Raw genomic sequence first — 6,000 nt, forward strand, 5'->3', positions numbered from 1 at the left:
CAATTTTGACGTCACCCCTCCCATAGGGTGACGGATTTCACAACTTTCTACAGATGAACAATTTTGACGTCACCCCTCCCATAGGGTGACGGATGTCACAACTTCCTGTGTACACAAACTGATGACGTATTTCACAACAAAATGGCGCTGCCCATGGTCAACCTCGAAACTATCCGTATAGAATGGGGGCGTCCTCGCCCCCATAACAAGAACTCCAGCGATGGCTTTTGACTGTTCAGAGGAACTGGCGATAGGTAAACCGTCGTCTGCTACGAGAACCACGACCTTGCGTGACCCTGCTTCCGGGCTTTTCTTTTTTCAAACTTTTAAAACTTCGAATTGTACTGATCTTGTCTTGATGAAAAAAGAATTCTTTTATGATTTAAGAATGTTTGTGTAACAAGCTGTCAATTTATTATTGAGATGTTAAAAGTTAGGCCTAGCGCCAAAACGCACCACGGTCCGATTGTCTCTGACACTCTCTCCGCAAAATTAATTCTTTGAAAATTGCTCGCTCTTTACGTAGGGCACCTAGGATGTTCCCGTTTGGTGAGCGTTCAAATGGAAGGGTGTTTGTACTGTGTGTAAAAACCTGACAGTATCTGTGATGGTTTACGGGGGGGTTACTGTGTCTAAAAAAAAAAAGAAAGGTAGGTAGGTTGTTGGAACATTTGTTATTGACAAAACAATACATTCACACATATGGAGGTCTCCCTATTGACGTCATCACTTCGTGCGCACCGGGGCTTGGAGGGCAAGAAGCCACCGCGCCGCTTAGCGAAAACATGGAAGCGTGGTGCCGATCGCGAAGTTTCGCTGCGGCGATTCCGTATTTGCGTCGACGATTTGGCTAAATTTCATTCAAGATGGTGAATACTTGTTGCATAATCGGTTGCACAAGCCGAAGCAACAAGGAAAATGCTCTTGCATTTTTCAGAATTCCGAAAGTCGACGCTGGAGGAAGACACCGAGATTTACTGGAGAAAAGAAGGAGAGCGTGGCTGAAAAAAATCAACAGGAAAAACATAAACATAACTTCTGTGGATGCCAAACCAGAAAAACAGTATTAATTTTACTTATGTATCTATATGATTTGTGCTGGCAGGAATGTGTGTAGTTACTTTTTTGTTTTTGCTTTCTGACTGAAGTGTGTATTATTGAAAACATTTTCAAGGGCTCAACACTGTTCCTTATTTGATCTTGAGATATGATGCTTAGTATGTGGGTGCATGTACAGTTCTTTTCTTTTTACACTTTGACAGTATTGATGTGTGAACAGTTATTGTTCATTGATTCCAAACCTCAACAGCAGTATTAATTTTGCTAATGATTGAAACACCGCGATTCACTCGCTTTTTGACTGAAATGTGCAGTTTGAAACAACATTCAACACTGCTTATGTTAATGCCATAGCTTTTTGACTCAAGTGTGTGCCTTAATCAATGCTGGTTAGCATGTCTGTATAGTTTATTGACAAGTGTGTGATTTAAAACAGAAGCAAAACTGTTTATGTGGATGCCAAACCTGAAACACAGTATTGATTTGACTTGTGTACAGTATCTGTATGACTTGTGCTGGCTGGCATGAGTGTAGTTCCTTTTTTTGCTTCCTGGCTCAAGTGTGTATAATTCAAAGCATTTTCAAGACTCAACACTATTCCTTATTTGATTTTGAGATCTGATGCCAAGTGTGTGTGTGTACAGTTCTTTTATTTTTTTCTCACTTTTTTGTCAGTTTTTATATGTAAACAGTTACCGTTCATTGATTGGAAACACTAATTCACTCATTGTCAGACATGTGATTTTTGACTGAAGTGTGCAATTTGAAACAGATTCAACACTGCATATGTTGATGCCATAGCTTTTTGACTGAAGTGTGCAATTTGAAACAGATTCAACACTGCTTATGTTGATGCCATAGCTTTTTGACTCCAAGTGTGTGCCTTAATCAGTGCTGGTTAGCATGTCTGTACAGTTTATGCTTTTTTTTTATTGAAGCATGTGATTTTAGTAAGAACTAATAAATACATTGTTGTTGCAGTAACGTTTTTGTTCTTAAGACTTTTTTTTTTAAAGCTTGCGTGTGTCTTATCTGAGACATTTCTTAATTGTGAAGAATCTGGTGAGTGATTGTCAGAATGAGTGTGTATCTGTGTAATGGCTCCTTTGTTTAGTCAACAAAGTTAATATGTTGAGCCCAGCTGTCCTAAACGGAAAAATATGTGTCTGGTTTGTCTCAAAACAGTAACGTTTCACAAAATTGAACAAAACTGTTGAAAACACACCTACTGGAGCTAACAAAGGCAGAGATTAGGTACAAATCAAAAGTAATGTGTTAAATATCACACTCACACCAGCTTCACATTCACAGAGTGACAGATTGGTAAAAATTAAAATACATATAATGTGTTCAACGCTTTATTTAACTGAACTGTCATTGTCAACATATATATATAAAAATTAAAAACAAAAAACACGTAACACTGAATTCAGGGAAATTTTTAGTTACTGTCTTCAGCAGCACTAAAGTAAAACGAAATAGAAAAAATAAAAAAGAAGAACAAAAAACACACACACACATTACACATTTACAGGTTCACAATAAATGTTCTAAGGTAATATCAAAGTAAGCACTAAAGCAGACACCAGACTTGATCCCAAAAAGGAAAAAAGAATCGCTTCTCCAAACATAAACATACAAAGTTAGAAATACCATTTCTCGAATAACAATGAAATGAAAACTCACACACACTGAAGCAGAAATAATAGGTAATCTAAAACTAAAGAGCTTCACACATAAACATACAAAGTTAGAAATAGAACTACAAGTTCTTGAATAATAACAAAATGAAAACTCATGCACACACACTGAAGCAGAAATTATATGTAATCTGAAACTAAAGAGCTTCGGTCAATTTCTCCAAGTATCGCACTTTAGCAACGTCACTCAATGATGTAATGTACTTCTCTTTTGGCTGGTCGACCGTTTTTGTTCCTGATTTTGACATTATTCAATTAAAACACTCCCGAATCATCGAGCGGCGCACTGACGCTACTAGCCGTTCCGCTTCTTGCCCTCCAACCCATTTCTGCGTATCACGTGACACCGCTCCGAAGTACGCAAAAGGGAGACCTCCTCGACCCAACGGTCTTTTATTTGCACAGACAAACAATAACGAAAACTTACCTGGCTGATTTTAATTCGCTTGCGGCTTTGTGGCAGGCGGAAGAAAAAATCAGCCAGATAAGTTTTCGTTATTGTTTGTCTGTTCACTTAAAAGACCGTTGGGTCGAAATATCTGTGAATGTATTGTTTTGTCAATAACAAACGTTCCAACAACCTACCTTTCTTGTTTTTTGATTCTGAATAAATTTTGGAACGTTGGCAGTCTCTTTGTTTTTGGATTTATTTTTTCTTAAGGTTGATGGTTTTTGCGAAGCACTTTCTCAGGTTACTGAACTGGCAAGAAATGTACACGAAGGAGGTGTTCGATGAAAGTGTTAATACTTTCAGTGTCTGCGTTGTTTATGGATATAGCAAAACAGTTTATGCCAGTAAAAGAAGTTATCATACGCCCTATAATGACGCACTCTGGATTACACATGACATTTTAATGTTTAAGATCAACGTGATCAGTTTCACTTGAAAGCCAAAATAAGCCTGAAGACTGGTGATATTATCGACAGGCACGTAACCTTGTTACAGCAAAGATTATTGAATTTTATTCTGAATTAGATACAAACTTTTCTTATTCTTCATCGTTTTCTGATTCCAAAAACATATAAATATGTTACATTCGGATAAAAACAAGGTCTAAAAATGAAAAATATGAAAATTATGATTAAAATAAAATTTCCGAACTCGATTTAAAAACAATCTCATCTTATTCCTTGTCGGTTCCTGATTTCAAAAAACATTAGATATAATATGTTTGGATTAAAAACAAGCTCAGAAAGTTAAAAAGAATAGAGATAAAGAAAAGCGCGTGCAATCCTTCTCAGCGCAACCACTGCCGCGCTATTCTGGCTGTCAATTTCACTGCCATTGCCACGATGCCACGAGTATACACTTGGTGAAAAAATGCAGTGCGTTCAGTTTCATTCTGTGAGTTGTGTGAGTTCGACAGCTTGACTAAATGTTGTATTTTCGCCTTACGCGACTTGTTCTTCTATAGATTCCTCTGTTTTGATTGAGTTACAATTGTTTCTGCTGGTTTATTATTGTCATTTTCACTACTGCTCATTTGTGTAATCATTAGTATTGTTTTGGTCACGCCCAATAAGCATTTCGGCAAGTTGAGTTTGTGTTATAGAGTTGCATATTTTTACTATTGTTTCATGTCATGTATTTTGAATACAATTTTGTTTAAACCAAATGTGTGTGTGTGTGTGTGTGTGTGTGTGTGTGTGTGTGTGTGTGCCGGTGTGTTTTCAGTGTCACTAAAAAAAAAATGCATTCACCGCGCGCACCGCAGTGCGGCCTCATTTTCAGTAATTCAAATGGTGGATATCACAATCACACACACACACACACACACACACACACACACACACACACACACACACACACACACACACACACACACACACACACACACACTCAAAAGTCAGTGATTACCTGAGAGAGAAACAAGTCGCGTAAGGCGAAAATACAATATTTAGTCAAGTAGCTGTCGAACTCACAGAATGAAACTGAACGCAACGCAACGCAGCAAGACCGTATACTCGTAGCATCGTCACTCCACCGCCCGTGGCAAAGGCAGTGCCCGTGGAATTGACAAGAAGAGCGGGATATTCGTTGCGCTGAGAAGGATAGCACGCTTTTCTGTACCTCTCTTCGTTTTAACTTTCTGAGCGTGTTTTTAATCCAAACATATCATATCTATATATTTTTGGAATCAGGAACCGACAAGGAATAAGATGAAAGTGTTTTTAAATTGATTTCGAAAAAAAAATTTGATAATAATTTTTATATATTTAATTTTCAGAGCTTGTTTTTAATCCGAATATAACATAGTTATATGTTTTTGGAATCAGCAAATGATGGAGAATAAGATAAACGTAAATTTGGATCGTTTTATAAATTTTTATTTTTTTTTACAATTTTCAGATTTTTAATGACCAAAGTCATTAATTAATTTTTAAGCCACCAAGCTGAAATGCAATACCGAAGTCCGGGCTTCGTCGAAGATTACTTGACCAAAATTTCAACCAATTTGGTTGAAAAATGAGGGCGTGACAGTGCCGCCTCAACTTTCACGAAAAGCCGGATATACACCACGACCCTCGTTTCGATTCCCCCTCGATGTTAAAATATTTAGTCAAAACTTGACTAAATATAAAAATGGGACACTGTTGGTACCAGGCAGTATGATCCTAACAAAATGATCATCAAACCGCTTTAATTAATGTCTCAGGTCACTGAAAGTAATATAGACCGGTTGTAAGAAACCCGTGTGTACCCAAACTTTAGGTTTCTTATATCCGGTCAGTATTTTCTGTAACGGGTTTGACCGGATACTAAGAAAATATTGCAAGGTCGACTTTCTTATGACCAGTCAATCGGTTTTTTTCTATAAAAATTGATGTTTTCACACTATTTTCGCCTTTACTTGTTTTGTATTGTATTACAGAGAGAGAGAGAGAGAGAGAGAGAGAGAGAGAGAGAGAGAGAGAGAGAGAGAGAGAGAGAGAGAACAACAAAACCCAAGGAAATTTTTCAGTATCATTTCCAAAAGCAGTAAAACAAACTATATATGATAATGATGGTAATCCAGCTAACGGACGAATAACAGGCATTGATTCAAATAAAGAGAGAATGTCATATGTTTGACAATTTGCTACATCTCAGACGAAATAACGTGCAAATGTAATGATAATTCTTTCAGAGGGTTCGAAGTATATAGCCTACACGTGTCTCTAGTCCCCAGGCTATAATTTCTTTATCAGTATCCACGTCACTGACGACATCGTCGCACGAAAAGCCTCGCGTTGGCACTCT

This window comes from Littorina saxatilis, linkage group LG3 (genome assembly GCF_037325665.1).
Source record: "Littorina saxatilis isolate snail1 linkage group LG3, US_GU_Lsax_2.0, whole genome shotgun sequence".
Lineage (NCBI taxonomy): Eukaryota > Metazoa > Mollusca > Gastropoda > Littorinimorpha > Littorinidae > Littorina > Littorina saxatilis.